This window comes from Anomaloglossus baeobatrachus, chromosome 3 (assembly GCF_048569485.1).
Source record: "Anomaloglossus baeobatrachus isolate aAnoBae1 chromosome 3, aAnoBae1.hap1, whole genome shotgun sequence".
Taxonomy (NCBI): domain Eukaryota; kingdom Metazoa; phylum Chordata; class Amphibia; order Anura; family Aromobatidae; genus Anomaloglossus; species Anomaloglossus baeobatrachus.
This window is the reverse complement of record NC_134355.1, coordinates 572,070,098-572,089,249: the sequence shown is the minus strand read 5'-3', so window position 1 is coordinate 572,089,249 and position 19,152 is coordinate 572,070,098. Positions and strand designations below refer to the sequence as shown.

Below are 19,152 nucleotides of genomic sequence, written 5' to 3'. Positions count from 1 at the left end.
CATGCTTTTCAGAGAATATAGTCAATCATATTAAACCATGTGTATTCCTAATATTCAGGGGTCTGAGCTCTCAGGCGATAATTAAAGGGAATCTATCACCAGATTTTTACTACCTCATCTGAAATGTACGCAAAGAGATCCTGAATAGGGATGATCGAATATCTCAAATATTTGGCTTTGTGAATATTTGCCGAATAGGTCGCTGCTATTCGACTATTCGCGAATATTTGATGCGCAATGTAAGTCTATGGGAAACCCGAATAACAACTATTCAGAACTATTTGGGCTTCCCATAGACTTAAGCAAGCTTTACACACTGCGATATCGGTCCCGATATCGCTAGTGTGGGTACCCGCCCCCATCTGTTGTGCGACACGGGCAAATCGCTGCCCGTGCCGCACAACATCGCCCAGACCCGTCACACATACTTACCTGCCCGGCGACGTCGCTGTGACCAGCGAACCGCCTCCTTTCTAAGGGGGCGGTCCGTGCAGCGTCACAGCGACGTCACTGAGCGACCGCCCAATAGAAGCGGAGGGGCGGAGATGAGCGGGACGTAACATCCCGCCCACCTCCTTCCTTCACATTGTGGCCGGGAGGCAGGTAAGGAGAGCTTCCTCGTTCCTGCGGTGTCACACGGAGCGATGTGTGCTGCCGCAGGAACGAGGAACAATCTCGTTACTGCTGCAGAAACGATATTTGAGAATGGACCCCCATGTCACCGATGAGCGATTTTGCACGTTTTTGCAACGATGCAAAATCGCTCATAGGTGTCACACGCAACGGCATCGCTAATGCGGCCGGATGTGCGTCACCAATTCCGTGATCCCCAACGAGTTCGCATTAGCGATGTCGTAGCGTGTAAAGCCCCCTTTACATTGCACATCGAATATTCGCATAGCGGCGACCTATTTGTCAGATATTCGCGAAGCCGAATATTTGAGATATTCGATCATCCCTAATCCTGAATCCTACTATGTATCACTTAGATTACTGGCTGCAGATGTTCTAACACAATCTAAATTTTTAGGTCTGGTCATGTTGCAGAGTCCAGAGGGCTATCCCAGTCCACATCAGGCACTCAGTAGAGATTGTACATTGATTGTGATGTGTCAATCACAGCAGGGAGCATGTCAGACTTCTCTGCACTGGAGTTTCTAGTCCTGTATTGATAAGGCTCCTGCTGCTTAAATAAACATAACAAATACACAAAAGATCAGACTGTGACAAAACAGGCATGCCTGAACTTTCTGTGTTAACCCTTGCAGCATCCTGGCATCAGCTTACATAGCCAAAAACCTGCTGACAGATTCCCTTCAAGGACTTCTTACCAACATCATTCCAATAAACCTGAGCTGGGTTAAGATGATGCCTTTAAGCTACATTTATCTGGTTTATCTCTCTTTTCTTGCTATTTTTTAGTTCTTTGCACCCTCGTACCTTATTGACCACAATCTTGTAATCCAGGTTAAAGTGCTCTGTCCATGATATGGGGGGAAAGTCTCAGGAGGTATCGTTAGCTGACATGAAGAAGGAGGCAATTTTTACAGCTATACAGTTTATGTCTCATTTAAAGCGTGCATGCCTTTTCACGTAAACCAAAGTACAAGCAGGGTCCATGTTCTTGCTGTCATCATCACCCACTGCAACTAGCTACAGCTGCATTTGGTGCAAAGACCAGTGTAAAATGCCCAAGAACTGCTACAATTCTTATGCTCTGTAATTTAACATCCATTGTGTTTGAGTGTGCAGTTCCTCCTAATCAGCATCCTGCAAGCACTATAAGTGCTGGAACATTCTCTCCTTCCCTTCCAGTATACTGTCCTCCTTCCACTGTATTGCCTGTCCAGAACTGAATACCTACCTCCCTGTAATTGCTCTATGCAGTTTGACAGACAGGAGAGAAGGAGCAAAAAGGTGAAGACCGGCTGCAACTTCCTGGAATGTGACAAATGGCAGTAGAAATCAAGTTATACCAAAGTGAATCAACTAATTGAATTTTTTGGGGGGGCATTGCAGATTGTCTGTTTAGCATGTCATCTATCAAACAAATAAAGTTGCCTGAAAGTACACTCATCATTTAATTTCGGAGAAGCTGATGTCAACACACAGTTAAAATAGTTGTCCAACTTTCTTTTTCATTTACAGTAAATGCTTGCAACTGATGAAGTCACTGCATGTGACGCAATGTGTGAGGAATAGAGATGAGCGAACCTGAGGTTCGATTGTCGAACCGAACACCAACTTAAAAAATCAAGGTTCGGGTTCAATTGCTGTACATACAAACTTCACTCGCACTAGCAACGCTGTGCTCAGGTACACTCGGTGCTCAGCTCTGTGCGAGCCGCTTGCAGTGTTAGAATGGCTCACACTGGGGGTAACATCAGCACGATTACATGTAGTGTGCACCAAAAAAATAGTTTGAAAAAGCCTGTCCATCCTCTCCCGAAAGTGATCTGCTTATGGCTGGATGTTTGTTGGCGGAGACTCAAACTGCCAATCAGTTACTTGCTCCGGGGTTTGGATCAAGCTCAAGCCAGTGGAGGCTCGGCTCCTTGGCTGCCGGCGAACCGAACCTCCACGGAACCGCTCATCTCTAGTGAGGACGTCTGCTTTCTACCTACTATTTTCTACTTTCTGCCTAGTTGCTCTTCTACGGTCACAAGTCAGTATTTTAGTTTGAATTCATATTGAATTGAGGTATATTTTTGTATGACCTTTATATGTGCTTTATTTTATTAGAACAGGCATGCTTTCTATATATTTATATATGTTATCATACACATTGCTATTTATTGTAGACACCTTTCATTGCTTCTATTTTTTTTATTGTCCTGTTCTACCTATCGCAATGGCATTGTTATTGCACTTTATCTGGCCCACACTCTCTGGCCACTTGGGACATTGTTGGTATGTCCATATTATTTCAATAAGGCCCCTTTCACACGTCAGTGATTCTGGTACGTTTGTGCTTTTTTTAAAACGTACCAGAATCACTGACATAGGCAGACAAATTATAATCAATGGGTCTGCTCACACATCAGTGATTTTTCACTGCACGTGTCTCCGTGCAGCGTGCATCCTTGGCCGTGATTCTGCACGGAGACATGTCAGTTTTTGTCTGGCATCACTGATGGCCCACGGACCACACTATGGTGTGATCCATGTGTGATCAGTGAAACACGTACAAGAAAATCACGGACATATTAAAAATTAAAAATTTTCAACTTACCTTGCCTGCGATTCGCTCTGCAGCCTCTGCTCTCAGCAGCTCCTGCCTGGCTCGTGAATATTCATGAGAGCAGGAAAACCTGACCAGGAAGTTGCTGCTGAGAGCGGTGGGCGGACGCTGCAGAGTCGAGGAATTCAGCACCATGGACAGCAGGAACGAAGGCAGGTGAGTAATGTCCATATGCAATCACGGGATCACGGATCACGGATTGCACATGGACAACCCACGTGTGCCGTGAATCACGGAACACGGAGGGACATGTGCGTGTTTTACACGTCAGTGAAGAACCTCTGTGTTTTTCACTGACGTGTGAAACGGGCCTAAGGCAATAGAATCTCTTCCAATTTTGGCTTTTTACCTCATTCAAAAAAAGTTATTTTTTTGCACTCCATCAATTCTGTCTACGCCTATATATTTCATTATTACGGGACTACTGGTGTCTTATATACTCTCCATTATTTCTATATATGAAATTGGGTTTCATTAAAGATGTCGCCCTCTATTAGTTATTATATATTAGTTAGTCAGCCCGTTGTATTGGGGCGTTTATGAGCGTTTTTTTCTTAGCTCTTCTCATCCATATGTCCAAAGACTACATATAAATTGAATGTGCAGGAAAACACTGTAAAAAAAACAAATAATGCAAAATTTTTAATGAATCCAAATTGTAAAAATTATTTTTAAACCCCCAAATACTTGCATTTAAGTAAAAAATAAGATGGACTACTCCTTTAAGTGTCATTTTGAGTTAATTCACCAAAAGCTTCTTTTTTACCGGTAGTACAGCTACTTAATATTGTTGGTGCCCATTCACTGCCATTGAACTATATCATTTATCGTCTAATATGAATTATTGCCAAAACATCACAAGATAGAAGATGGTCTAAAAATAATAATTAGAAACCTACATGTTATCTAAAGTTACAACAGATTTTTCATGAGTTTAGAAGATGAAAGTAAAGTTGGGAAAAGATATAAAATGCAGAGATGTGTGGATTGATTCCCAGGGCTGAGATATGTTAGAAGAAGCAAGCGGTGTCTAGAAGATGTGAGGGGATGTAGCAAGAAGTTGGTTCAATATTCGACGTCTACTGATTTTCTGCCTTTTTTTCTTTCTTCTTAATATTACATCTCTGTATTCTTTATAAAACCATATTCCAAGTCGTTCAATGATTAAATACTTACTTTATCTCGTCTTTTCAGAAGCAAGTTACAACTAGGTCTTTGTACTCGGGATCTTACCTTCATCAGGTGTCCCAGAAAAGATATTGAGAATTTAACTTGTGATTTTGCTTCTTTGGCGCCTGCAACTTATCAAAGCGTTTGGTTGTGAAAGTAACTTTCCCAAGTGCTAACTAGAAGACTTGTGAATGTGTATTGTAGACAGAAGTTATCATGTATTCTTAAAAAACTGACTACAATGGGCGAAAACAGTTTAGATTAAAGGGGGCTTTACACGCAGCGACATCGCTAGCGATGTCGCTCGTGAAAGCACCCGCCCTCGTCATTTGTGCGTCACGGGCAAATCGCTGCCCGTGGCGCACAATATCGCTAGGACGCGTCACACGTATTTTCCTTCCTAGCGACATCGCTGTGGGCGGCGAACAGCCTCTTTTCCAAGGGGGCAGTTTGTGCGGCGTCACAGCGACGTCACATGGCAGGCGTCCAATAGAAGCGGAGGGGCGGAGAGCAGCCGCATTGGAAGTCACTCCCACCTCGTTGCTGGAGGACGCAGGAACGCTGTTGTTCGTCGTTCCCGGGGTGTCACACGTAGCGATGTGTGCTGCCTCAGGAACGATGAACAACCTGCGTCCTGAAACAGCAATGACATTTTGAAAATGAATGACGTGTCAACGATCAGCGAATAAGTGAGTATTTCTGATCATTAGCGGTCGCTCGTACGTGTCACACGCAATGACGTCGCTAACGAGGCCGGATGTGCGTCACACATTCCGTGACCCCCAACAACATCTCATTAGCAATGTTGTTGCGTGTAATGGGGCCCTTAGTACAGGGACCAATAATTCATGGATATTCTGAGAAATGTTCAAAAATACGCAGCATTTATTATGTTTTATTTGCTGACACATTTTTAGTTTAGCTCTTTGAAGCCTCCACATCCCAATTTACTAGAATAAAAGTCCTATTAGTGTGGAGGATATTATGTATTTAGATACAAGAAAAGTACAAACAGGTATCCCATAATGGCATTATATGTATTAGGTACGGTATTAATTGAGACTTACCATATTAATTGTCAGTATTAATAATTACTCTTATAATAAAAGGGTTAAAAACAAGATTAAACATGGAGAACAGTAAGGCGGTGTGCCCCCGATCATGGTTCACAGCAGCATTTGAGACGCAGCATGTTACAGCTGCGTCCAAAATGCTGCGATGTAGAGTACAAGCACAGTGGATGGGATTTTGAGAAATCCCTTGCCACTGTGCATGTACTGGCCGCAGCATAAACTGACTTGCGGTGCGGCTTCCCTAGCCACAAGGATGTCAATTGTTTTCTGTGGAGTCACAAGCGTCCTCCGTAGGGAGAACAGAAGAGAGAGACAGCAACTACCCAAGCCCGGATCGTGGGTACGGGCAGCTGCGTACTACTGCAGAGGAGACTTTCAGCCCCGTAGGTCAGTATCTGCTGCGTCCAGTACACAGCAGGTCCTGATCATCAGCACGTACCCTTAGAAGAGGTGCTACCACACTAGACAGAGCTTAAGAACAAAAAATAGCAACATTTCCGATAAGCCACGCCCTGGTTTAATAACCTACACCCTCTTGTCAAAAGAGGCATAACAAATAACAAAATGTATTAAATGTGGATAAAAAGATATAAGTCAGTTTTTTGGCACTTCTGGGTGCAAGCTCTCAGGACTTGACAACACAGGAAAAACTAAACAAAGTCAATGTACTGTAGCAGTTGGGGTCAGAACTTGATATCTCAGCAAGATGTTGAAAAAACAGAAAGATGCTAAATGTTAGGGCAAAGCATCAGCATCTAAGGAACAATGAATAATGTAAGGCACTGACAAAGTGCAAACATACCAAAAAGGCAGTTCTAGTGCTGTGGAGCCCATGGAAGGATAATGTCCAACAAAGGTTGCCACTAGTTTTAAACCCTTTTTTTTGAAAAACCGGTCCAAGAGACTTACCACCCTTACCTACTACAAACGACTTGATCTTTAAAGGGGCATTCTGTTTACAAGATCTATCACCTGTCCACATAGATGATAACTGCTAGATTGGTTGGGACTGCTGAGACCCGGATCGTACCAGACTGAAGCATTCTTGTCTACCTCTCCATTCATTCAATCTCAGACAGCGCTCAACCTTCTCCAGTAGTCTCATAGAGAATGAATGGAGAGTAGGTCAAGCATGCCCACTGCTACTTCATTCAGATGGGGGGAGAAAATTGCTATGATAATGGCAATCGGTTAGTGCCTCAGCAGTCGGACCCTCGCCAATCTAGAAGTTCTTATTTATCAGTCCCCACAGCCCCTCCTCATAACCACTCAGCCCTCTTACTTCAATAACAACTTACTTGCCATTACAGAAGATAAACTCTACTCTCTAGATCACATCTCACCACTTGTGCACTTGACATTTTCCTGTCCCACCTCGTCCCTAACCTCACCACAGTCTTTATCCCAACCCTAACTCATCACTTCAAAGTATCAATAAAAACTGGCATCTTCCCCTCATGCTTTAAACATGCCTCAATCATACCCATTCTCAATAATCCCTCCCTTCTCCCATCCTTTTAGTCTAGCTATTGCCCCATACCAACTCAACCATATGCCACAAAACTACTAGAATAGCATGTCCATCTTGAACTGTCCTCCCACCTGTCCTCCTGCTCCCTCTTTGACCGATACAATTTGGCTTTGACCACATCATTCAACTGAAACAGCTCTAACTAAAGTCACCAATGCCCTACTAACCACCAAAGCCAAGGGACACTACTCTGTCTTCCTCCTCCTCGACCTGTCCTCTGCCTTCGACACAGTGGACCATTCTCTCCTACTACAGACTTTCATCTCTTGGTATCATAGATAAAGCCCTGACATAAATCTCTTTATATCTAACAGGCCAGATAATCAGCACCTCCCACTCACACACCACCTCCTCATCTCGCCCCCTAGGTGTCAGTGTCCCCCAAGGTTCAGATCTTGGATCTCTGCTGTTCTTCATCTACACCTCTCAGACCCTGATATCACCTCCTCACTAACCAGAATCCCACAATGTCTGTCCACTGTTTTTCCTTTTCTCTGTTTGATTTCTAAAATCTAATCTTAAACTCTGCTGTCTGAATAATCCTCCTGTCCTCCCGCTATTCACCAGCCTCCCTTCTCTGCCAATCCCTTCACTGGCTTCCCATTGCCCAAAGACTCTAGTTCATAACCCTATCCATGACATGAAAAAGCCATTTGCAACTTGTTTCCTCCACACATCTGTGACATAGTCTCCCGATACTTACCTGCATTTAAACTCCGATCCTCACAAGATGTCCTTCTCTACCCCTCTCTTATCTCCTCTTCCTACAATCGCATACAAGATTTCTCCCGTGCTTTCCCCATACTCTGGAACGCTCTACCCCAACATATCAAACTCTCACCCACCATGGAAACCTTCAAAATTAATCTGAAGATCTACCTCTTCGGATAACCCTACAATCTGCAGTAATCCTCATTCCTCTATACCGTTGCATGACCAGCTCTACCCTGAGCTTCTGTCTCCTCACCCATCCCTAGACTGTGAGCCCTCACGGGCAGGATTATCTCCTCCTGTAGCAGTCTGTGGCTTGTATTGTTCATGATTACTGGACTTGTTTTTATTATATATACCCCTTTTCACATGTAAAGCGCCATGGAATAAATTGCACTATAATAATTATTAATAATAGTAATATTAACCATAATCTTGCACATTGGTAATAATAACTTCTTGCAACAGGAATAAACCTTTAAAGGAATTTTCCCATGAAGAAAGTTCATTTTAAAGTTCAATAGATCTTGGAATAATAATAATTTCCACAATTGGATGTGTATAAATTTTTTTTTTCCTGTGCTGTGATAATCTTATAAATATGCTCCTGCTATTTACTTTGTAATGACTGTAAAGGGACATGGTTGGTACATACCAAAGCTCCTGGCCAGGGTATGAAACGAAAAAGTATACAGATTGGACAGCAAGGGATCACAGCTGCTGCTTTCTGTGAGGTAAAATATTTCCCTCTCTGTTTAAAAACAATATTTTAATTGATAGAATCAGCTGCGATCTCATGCTGTCCTGTCTGTATATTTTTTCTCCACAGCTCCTGGGCAGAGGATGATGCAAAAGATCATAGTACAGCACGGGATCACAGCTGATTCTTTTTGTGAGGTAGAGCATTTCCTTGCATGTTTGTAAAAAATATTTTACCACATAGAATAATTTACGATCCCATGCTGTAATGTCTCTATACTTTTTTACTTCCTCCCCGACCCACGAGCTGTGGTATAATCAGACCTTGTCCCTGTACGGTCAGACACAGCCATTACACAGTACATAGCAGGGGCACATATATAACATTATCTCAGCATAGGAACATTTTTTAAACACATCCAGTTGTGGAAATTATTATTATTATTCCAAGATCTATTGATTGAAGTGAACTTTGTGGGACAATCCCTTTAAGGCAAATAAGAGAAAGAATATACAATAGAAAAGAGGCCATATTTGCTATCATGTTCCCTCTCTTCTGTATATACCTCTCACAAGTTTATATTATTATTATTAATATTATCATTAATTATAATAATACTAATAATAAAAATCATTATTATTATTATTTCATTTTCATGTCTTTAATCTCATATTACTAGATTTGTTTTGGTGTTCATGTATCAGAATGCAAAAATGAATCTAATAATTGCTCATTTCCCTTTCCCAGAGGAAATGTTACAACAAATCTCACTCAGAATTCATTTACTTTTCCGTCAGTTTCAGATACCCATCAAAACCTTGTTCTATTGTCTTCTCTTCTCTCATCCAACTCCTCCCCCTCTCCGCAGAATACAATACAAATTCACTTGTGAACAGTAAAGTAAGAATAGCATTTCTCTCCACATTTGCATTTTGCCTGTCATTTATTCATATCATGTCCGCAGTTTCCATTTTATATGAAAGTCATACTGAGAATTTAGATTATCCTTTGTACAACCAACGTTATACTATTTGTGACAACAGTCGACAGGGAGCCTCATTGTCCTGCATTCAGGACATCGACAGCCATACTAATTGGAGGAGTGCTAGGTCTCTAATATCCACCAGCTCCTTGATGTCATCATGGAGGATGGAACTGGTAAGGCTGTGTGCACACAGTGCGCTTTTATGGCATTTTGTGAGGCGTTTTTGAGTGCAGATTTGTCACGAAACTGCAAGTAAATCCTGATGCCAGCAAAATCAGTGAGAATCCTGCAGTGTGGTGCACACGTTGAGTATTTTCTTCTTGCAGATTTGATGCAGAAAATAATCTGCAGCGAGTCAATTCTTTCAGGATTTTTGCAGCATTTTTCCATCCATTGAATTAATTTGAAAAACTAATGCAAAAATGCATCAAAAACGAGGCAAAAACACATTAAAAATGCGCGTTTTTGTGCTACATTTTTCCTGTCAAGAGGTGCAGAAATTCTGCAACAAAATACTCAACATGGGTACAAACGCTTAAGGTCTTGAGAACTCCATGCCTAACTTTCATGGTTCCAATGCACAGAGCATCTTGTGTTGTTATGTTCTGCCATGCTCTCCTGCAGTTCCGGTACTTGCTGTTCCATCATGCAGAGCTTTTTACAGGTTTGGATGCTCTGCTGTTTTTCTTGAACACCTATGGACGGGTTGTCTCTCAGCTCTCGCTTCGCTGGTCCTGGAAGGTGCCTACGAAGATGCTCCTCATTCCTGGGGATTGCTCTGCGTTATTAGGGAGCATGCTCGCCCGGAACGTCGGCAGTCATACTTCCTGTTTACAGTAGTGCTCTCGGCTCCCGTAGTGTTTAGTGATTTGATCTTGGCTCTCGACTCTGGACTGTTGTTTACTCTTCTCTGTCTGTCTCCCTGTTTTTGTCGTTACCTCTTGGCTTCTGACCTCAGACCTCCTCCTGACCACATCCCCACCTACTCCTTGTATCCCATATGTACTCTCCTGGAATCCTGACCCTTGGCTTGTATCTTGATCTTGTCTCAGTCTGCTTCCAGTGTCCTGGCACTACCTCCTGGCTTCTAACCTTGGCATGTCTAACTACCTTTCCATTCAGAATTTACGCAAGTATTGTCTAGCACGACCTTGTGACGGACATCATACTAACAGATTAATAACTAAATATCCATAAAAAACACAGGGGGGGAGACCAAATACTACTCCACATAGGCACACTCTGAAAAATGCAGGGAAAAAGTAGGAGAACAAAGGCAGAGTAAAGTGCAAAGGAAAAAAAATTATTAAGGACAATGGCACAAAAAGGAGGTTGGCAGACCAATTCATGGACAGTGTGTGGAGGATGATGGTGGTTGTAGTATATTGGTGCAGAGGTGTAGGAAGAATTCAGACAACACAGGAGCTGCGGTTTAACTTGTACTTCACTCACTGGTTTGGAGTAGCTGCAACCCGGCTGGTGCTGGTCTTTACCAATCCGGTATTCCCTTTGTTCCAGTGCCGATGTAGTGAACTGGTCAGCTTTACTTCTATGCACCCGTCTGTAGTCGGTGGGTCCCCGTGGCCTGGAGCGTTTTGGGGGTCCCCTCCTGTTGTTTCCATCTTGGCCCGTATAGCAGGCAGCTTGAACCTGTCTTGTGTCCGACCTCTGTCCCCGTTCCCAGGTTCCTTCTCTGCTGCTGTGCCCTGGACACTAATGTCGGTAAGGTCCTTGATGGTTCCCTCACCGGGCACATTGTTATCACATGAGCCTTAAGCGTCTTCCTGAACTTTGGCTCTGTACCCCATCGGTGCTCGGTCCAGTGAGTACTTGCACCGTACTCTCCCTGGCAACCGTACTCCTTTTACTCAGTAAGTCACTTCACACTTTCTGTCAGCACGTTAACTTCTGACTGACTATCTGTCTTTTCACTATCTGACAAGATGTCCGTCGTCCGTCCACTCCACTGACTAGCCCCTCCTCCTCCCAGGTTTCTGACTAGTGGATTGGATGACACCCAACCAATAGGTGGACATCCATCAGGTCCATCTCTAGCCTATTACCCAGTCTGGGGAAAAGGGCGTGGGTTGTGTGTGTGTTTGTGGTGTTTTACCAGCACTGGTCTTCCAGGAATCCCGGGGTTAGATGTAGTACCCTGTGGCACCTGACACTCAGGGGCGCCACATATATTGCAGAGAATATTGCACGTAGCGCCTGATAGCATAGTGTAGCGAAATGTATTAACATCACAAAAACATCAAACCCATGGGTGTACAGGTTAAAAGAATTTTTTATATATCAAAATTGTTAGTATAGGGCAGCAGATTATCACAAATATAGGGTGCAGTAAGGTGAAAGTGGTAAAAGTTTCCAGGTATCGGGGGACCGCTCTGCTGCTCTCTATTGGACTCTGTGTTTGCATACTCATGGGTACGACGGCTTTATGATGTCAATACATCCTGCTACTATTCAATATGTTGCTAGGGCTATGTGCAATATCTTGTGCAATATATACTTGTGGTTTTCTTACCACTCATACTTTTTTTGCACCTTATACTTACAATTTTTTGTTGCCCCATATACTATTGATCCGTATACTCACAGGTATTATCATCTTGTGATGCCGACATAACTTGCCACATTATATGGTTAGGTCTGTGTGCAATACTATGTGCAATATATACGCGTGGAACCTTTTACCACTTTCACCTAACTGCACCCTATATTTGTAATATGGTAATCTGCTGCCCTATACTAATAACTTTGATCATCAATCATTTCATGTATTACCTAAATACAAATAAATTTTCAAGGATCCTAATGGTTTCTATTTCTTATGAAGTCCATTAAAAAATTGGACTTCTTGAAAATCAATTTGCGGGCAAAAAGATTCAGATCTTTTGTCGCTGTAAACACATCAAAGGATGAGGTTTGGGAGAGCGTTAAGCCTAGGCTCAATACTGCCCCCTGTGCTGAAAATAAGCTAACATTATAGAAGTTGTTTACCTGTAATTTAGGGGGTCTGCCTGCCAAGTTGTAATTTCTTCTCTTCCCATCAGAAAATACTCCTTTATTGCCAGGTTTGCGTTTGTTGCTCCTTAAGGGTACTTTACAAGCTGCGACATTGCTAACGATATATCGTCGGGGTCACGTTGTTAGCGACGTACATCCGGCGCCATTAGCGACATCGCAGCGTATGACACCAAGGAGCGACGATCAATGAGCGCAAAAACGTGAAAAATCGTTGCTCGTTGACACGTCGCTCCTTTTCCAAATATTGTTGCTTCTGCAGGTACGATGTTGTTCGTCGTTCCTGCAGCAACCACACATCGCTGTGTGTGACACCGCAGGAGCGACGAACATCTCCTTACCTGCGTCCACCGGCAACGAGGAAGGAAGAAGGTGGGCGGCATGTTCCAGCCGCTCATCTCCGCCCCTCCTCTGCTATTGGACGGCTGCCGTGTGACGTCACTGTGACGCCACACGAACCGCCCCCTTAGAAAGGAGGTGGATCGCCGGCCAGAGCGACGTCGCAGGGAAGGTAAGTCCGTGTGACGGGTGTTAGCGATGTTGTGCGCCACGGGCTGCGATTTGCCCGTGACGCAAAACCGACGGGGACGGGTACGCTCGCTAGCAATATCAGTACCGATACTGCAGCGTGTAAAGTACCCTTTGGTCCATTTGTATATCTCATCTTAGAGGATTTTACTCTGGTTCCACTGTAGGAGTGAGAGGAGAAGGAAGGAGATCTTTGTACTATGGGATCCTTAATAATGTACTGATGCCACTTATAGACTCTGTTGGTTTTAAAATCATTGAGTTATCGTTGGAATTTTTTGGATTTGGTTTCCTGTATTTCCTTCTCCCAACTAATAACATTTTATCCTAACTTTGGGGAAAAAAAATACATAGTAAATCCACAATACTGAATCCTACAATAAGATAAGAGGATTTATTTAATTTTTATTTTAGTAAATTTTGCTTGATACTTTTCTCTTTCCTACTCCAAACAGAAGGTTCCAATCTTCACCACTTCAACAATGTCACACGGTGTTCAGCTCTGAAGTCACCATTACCCCAGGTGAGTGTAATGGTGACTTCTGACCCTGTTCACAATGCAGAGTCTGACACGCCACCCTTATGCTTATGAGTTGCACAGTAGACTCGGGCATCGACCAGTTGTGTGCTTACTAGTGATAAATCTAGCAGGAGTTAAATCTTGCTGGACTCTGCATTGCTGCTATGGTCACAGGTTACAGGAAACCTATCATAGCTACCTCTGCCCATTAAAAGATGGTGAAGACTCTTCCTCCTTGCCGATTAATTCATACTGATGCCCGGTCCTTGTGTTGTGGTGAACCTGTTCTGGTGATCTGCTGTCTGTTATTTGGTGTGTTGCGGAAATAACCTTGTTGTCTGTTTATTTCCTCCCTGATTATTTCGTCCTGAGCACTTATTGACTTACCTCTGTGTGTGTGCATTGAGTTTGAGTTTTGGTTTTCACCTGTTTGTCGATTTGTGTGGGATAAAACCACTTCTGTCCCAGCCCTCTCCGGGGGTGGAGGAGAGGGGTTACAGACCACGGATATTCAGGAGCTAGTGATAGTGAAGGCACCCTATTCCAAGTTATCTTGTCACACTCCATGACAAGTATGAAATGAAGAATGGGTTTATCTCATAACTAAGTTACAGTGAAGACGGCAGCCATGTTTTAACACATGTTCAGTTTGATAAGATTAAACATCTTGGGCAATTGTATTCTGGGAACTACGTGATAGTCTAGGGAAGTTTCTGTGTGATGCTAAACTAAAGTATTCCGATATGAGCATGTTCATGAAATTGAGGCAGCATAAAATAAAATATAAAAAATAAGGAAGGGGTAAGCAGATGAGGTCTGAAATGGTGGGGTAACCAACAATTTAAAGGTTATTTTATTACAGCTATAATGCAGGTGTGTTTAGATTTGAAAGTAACATTACATAGCATTACCATTACCATTCCCTAATTTCCCGGGCTATTCTGTTGTACCTTTCCCTATCTATTTCGTAGATCCGTTCAATCACTTAAGTGCATTATTTAATTGTACTGCAATGAATTAGACCAGAATTAAACCAGAGGGGAACTGGATCCATAGGCACTGTAAACAATGCTTCTGTTTCTTTTCACTTTCACCCCTATAGTCCTTCACTTTATACTAATTTTCTTAATACCTAAACATAGTAATGAACTGGTCATCTCTCCCTCTATCCTCCGCATACATCTCACCTTCTCCTTAGATCTCTTTCTCAACATAATTCCTTTGTCTCCGAACACACATCCACCTCATGGCCGCTCCTGTTCCCACTTACTAACACTCTTTCTGCTTCTCCTCACTGCTTGTGATATCTTCCCAAATTCTGGCCATCCTCACCATATCCCCACAATTTCTTCTACCTCCCAGCCATGATCTACCATTAATTTCAGCAACCTTTCTAACCTTGAACCTGTGGCGCCCCAGGACCTGGTCGCCACAACAGTATTGCCCTCCCAAAGGGTTAATGCTGAGCCTGGAGGTAATTGGGAGATCTATTGGCCAGTAAGTTTAACACCCAATGCAGTTCTCCCTCCGGCCAGCAGGGGGAGCTCTGAACCTGGAACTTCAGGGAGCATTCCTTAAGTCTGGCTGGAGGGAGGAAGTAGTAGTTAGTCTGTAGACAGGAGTGAAAGAGGACAGACGGAGAGTAGTGCTGTCTTGCAGAACTGGGGCCTAGAGCTGGGATAGCTTGGCCCAGTGAAGCAAGAGGTGCAGAGAGGCACAGAGGAGACTCGGACATCGGAGTCTGTGGTTGCCAGGGTATAAAATCCATCCCTGGTAGCTGAATCCGGAGGGCAGGAGAGCTGCAAGCCCCCTGGCCCAGAAGCAATCTGAAGGTACAGCTGCATCCCAAGGGCCCGGTGTGGACTCCAGCAGAGAAGCACCAGAGAGGGCCTGCGCAGTCTACCACACAGAAAAAGGGACGAACCACCAGTCCCAGCAGCAAGAGGGCAATTGCTAACCCAAAGTGCAGTGTCCTAAAACAGCAAAGAAAGATTAGGGAGTAGGCCTCATACTCAACTGGCCAAAGATCACCCCAGGCACTTCCAGGCCGGCCGGATCATCTTTACCATCTGTGACGGTCTCCCTGGACTAAGCTTCTGCCGAGTAAAGGAGGAGAAGGTAAAGAGACTACTGTTTGTGCCTGTTCCTTTCATTGCTTGTCGGCCCTGCACCGTGTTAGTCACACAACACCATAGACTTCCACAAGCACCAACTGTGTCCCGGGGCACCGCTCCACCTGTGGGGAGCAGTATCACCATTGCTGCCACTTCATCACCCCGGAGGCCTTACACAGCAGCGGCGGCTTAATAGCCGCATACCACAGGTGGCGTCACGAACACAAACTTAAAGTCATCAGCCACATATTCTACTGACACCCACCAGGGCCACGGAGCCGGGCCCAGCCACCACTGACTACCACCGGACTAGTCCGGCCCGGCACCGGGTGTCCCATAGCCCTGGGGTGGGCGAGTCAATTTTGGCGTCACGAACAGGATTTCGTGCCCGGTCCCACCGGGTACTATGCGCCTGAAGAATTGCGCTTAAAAGACTGTGTTACTGCGTGTTTCACTGTTTGAAAACTGCCGCCGCCATTAGCCCCGCTGAGCTTAGGAAGAAGGGGGCGTGCCTGACAAAGAGCGCGAAGGGAGCGCGCCATCAGAGCAGAGCGCTGTTAACCCCGCGCGACCCAGAAGGGAATTTGAAAAGTGAACGAAGCCTGGTAAGGTTCACTAAGGGGGAGGAAGATGTCCGACTCGGAGGGAGGGCAGGTGGCTGCCATAGCCCGAGACGCCGCAGCACCAGCCGAAGCAATCCCAGTCGCCGTCGCCCCAGCCCCCACTGTAGCGCCGGTAATGCCGATCACCATGCCGTACATCCCGGGAGCAGAATGGCTGCCGCAGTACTCCGGGGAGTCCCATACCTTGAGCGACTTCAGAGAAAGCCTGCACAGCTTGTTCCGGGTGTATCCGCTGACTGAGAGCCAGAAGGTGGGCATATTAATGGGACAGCTAGCCGGCGCAGCCCAGCGTGAAGTGAAGTCCTGGCCTGATACAGATAAAGGGACAGTAACCCAGATATTGGTCAAGCTAAAGAGTACTTTTGACACCCGCACCGCAGCAGAGATAAAGATTAGATTCTTTGGGTGCAAGCAGCGGGCCACAGACAGCATAAGGGACTATGCCTTGAACTTGCAGGAGGCCCTGAAAGCAGTTAAACAGGTGGACCCAGAGAGTGTACGTGAAGGAGACAAACTCCTAACTGAGCAGTTCATAGAGGGGCTCCTGTCAGACGCCCACAGGACCCAGCTGCGTATCATGGTCCTGCAGAACCCTGCTCTGGACTTTGCAAAGTTTAAGGACCAGGCCATCCGGGTACTGAGAGAATCTACACCGAAGGACCCAGTACCCCTCCGGCCTCTTGCTATCACGTACCCCGGGGTGGTGCCTGCAACACGAGCCGCTGCAGGGGCTGAGGCGCAGTCCCTGGATAAGGATCCCACTGCAGAGCTCAGACAGCAGGTCCAGGAGCTGACCAAGACTGTAGCTGCCCTTGCCAAGACCGTGCAGTCTCTACAAGTGACCCCATCGCCTGCAAGAATCGAGTTGGCCTCCAGCCCGGATGACGTCCCATGGATGCGACAGAGGAGGATTCCGCCGACCCGAGGAAAAGACACAGACCGGTATGATTCAGCAGGACAACCGATCTGCCGCCGCTGCAGCCAGGCGGACCACATTGCACGACGCTGTCCTTTAAATGGGCCGAGCCTGGGGCCAGGAGCCAACCCCCAGGTGTAAGGAAGCCCGGCTCAAACCCCAGCCGCAGCAAGTATGTGGGAGGACGACCGGTCCTTCCTATTGTGCTGGATGGGATCCCTTTGAATGCCCTCCTGGATACGGGGTCCCAGGTAACAACCATCCCCTACAAACTGTACAAAAGATATTGGGCTGATTCAGACATTCACCATGGCCCAGATGATGATTTAACAATTGTGGCCAGTAATGGTCAGCCCTTACCTCAAATTGGGTACAAAAAAGTAACAATTAAAGTGGGGCGGGTAGAATTGCCATGTCAGGGGATGATAATTGTAGATATTGATCGCAAAGAATCTGACCCACTGCTAACCATTGGTACAAATGTGATAGAAAATTGTATTGCCGAAGTGATAATTTTGTTGCAACAGGCGTCTGAAACTGCCAGCTCCGGGCAGCAGCGTGCCCTACAGAGGGAGATCAGAGCCCTGATGAGGAGGCAGCAGGTAGAGCTGGCCGGAGGAGAAATTGGCAGTGTGAGGGTAAGTGACCCCCTCCCCATTGCAATACCCCCAAGAAGTGAAATGTTGATATGGTGTCGGGCAGCAATAGGCCTCAAGGGTCAGGATTACCATGCCTTGGTAGAACCGGTGTATTCAGACAGTAGGCCTGGAGTCCTGGTAGCCAGAGGGGTAGCAGACGTCCACAAGGGGAGAGTGCCCGTCCGTGTCCTGAATTGTGGGGAGGAGGAGGCCAAATTGCCCCGGTATGCCACTGTAGCAAAACTGTACACTGTCAGTAACAATACCATCAAAGCAGTGGAACCCTTGATCCCGTCTGACCAGGCGGAAGACAATGGCTCCAAGGGACAGCTGGAAGACTGGTGCCAAAAATTACATGTGGGCACCGACTCCACCCCCTCACACCAAAAACATGGGGTTTACCGGGTGGTACAGGAGTACGAGCGGGTCTTCAGCAAACACCCCCTAGATTTTGGGCAGGTGAAAGGGGTTAAACATCAAATCCCCACGGGTGATCATCATCCCATTAAAGAGAGATACCGCCCTGTACCCCCCGCACAGTATCAGCGTGCCAAAGAAATGTTACGGGAAATGAAGGAGGCTGGGGTTATCAGAGATAGTTGTAGCCCCTGGGCAGCTCCACTAGTGCTCGTAAAGAAAAAAGATGGTACAATGAGAATGTGTGTAGATTACAGGCAAATTAACCGCATTACACATAAAGATGCTTATCCACTGCCCAGAATAGAGGAGTCATTAACAGCCTTAAAGTCAGCTAACTATTTCTCCACCTTGGATCTCACCAGTGGGTATTGGCAGGTTCCCGTGGCAGAGGCGGACAAGGAGAAGACTGCATTCACGACACCAATGGGCCTCTGTGAGTTCAACTGTATGCCATTCGGGCTCTGCAACGCCCCAGGGACATTCCAAAGGTTGATGGAGTGCTGCTTGGGCCACCACAACTTTGAAACCGTGCTGTTGTACCTGGATGACGTCATAGTCTACTCCAAGACTTATGAAGACCACCTGAGGCACTTAGCAGAAGTGTTTGAGTCCTTGTCGAAATATGGCCTGAAGATAAAGCCGTCCAAGTGTCACCTCTTGAAGCCGAAGGTACAGTACCTGGGTCATGTGGTCAGCGCAGAAGGTGTGGCACCTGATCCGGAGAAAGTCACCGTAATCAAGGACTGGCCAAGACCCACCACGGTAAAGGAGGTGCGGCAGTTCCTTGGGCTGGTGGGCTACTACCGAAGGTTCATTGATGGTTTCACCAAGATAGCAGCGCCCCTTCAAGATCTCCTGGTGGGCCAGCCAAAGCAGGCTAAGAAGCAGAGCCCTCCGTTTGAATGGAGCAGCCAAGTAGAAACATCCTTTGTCCGGCTGAAAGGGGCTCTCA

At 45.6% G+C, this 19,152-nt stretch overlaps 1 protein-coding gene across 2 annotated transcripts in view; it reads left to right on the top strand.

Annotated features, from left to right (window-relative positions):
* SPHKAP (SPHK1 interactor, AKAP domain containing) overlaps positions 1-19,152 on the top strand; it is a 456,834-nt gene that overhangs the window by 127,130 nt on the left and 310,552 nt on the right. The window contains exon 1 of one of the 2 annotated variants that reach the window (XM_075340952.1): positions 8,557-8,623. The exons of the other annotated variant lie outside the window; for it this stretch is intronic. The gene's annotated coding sequence lies outside the window, so the exon portion shown is untranslated. Of the gene's footprint in view, positions 1-8,556; positions 8,624-19,152 lie in introns of those variants that run through there. 2 annotated transcript variants of the gene reach the window in all.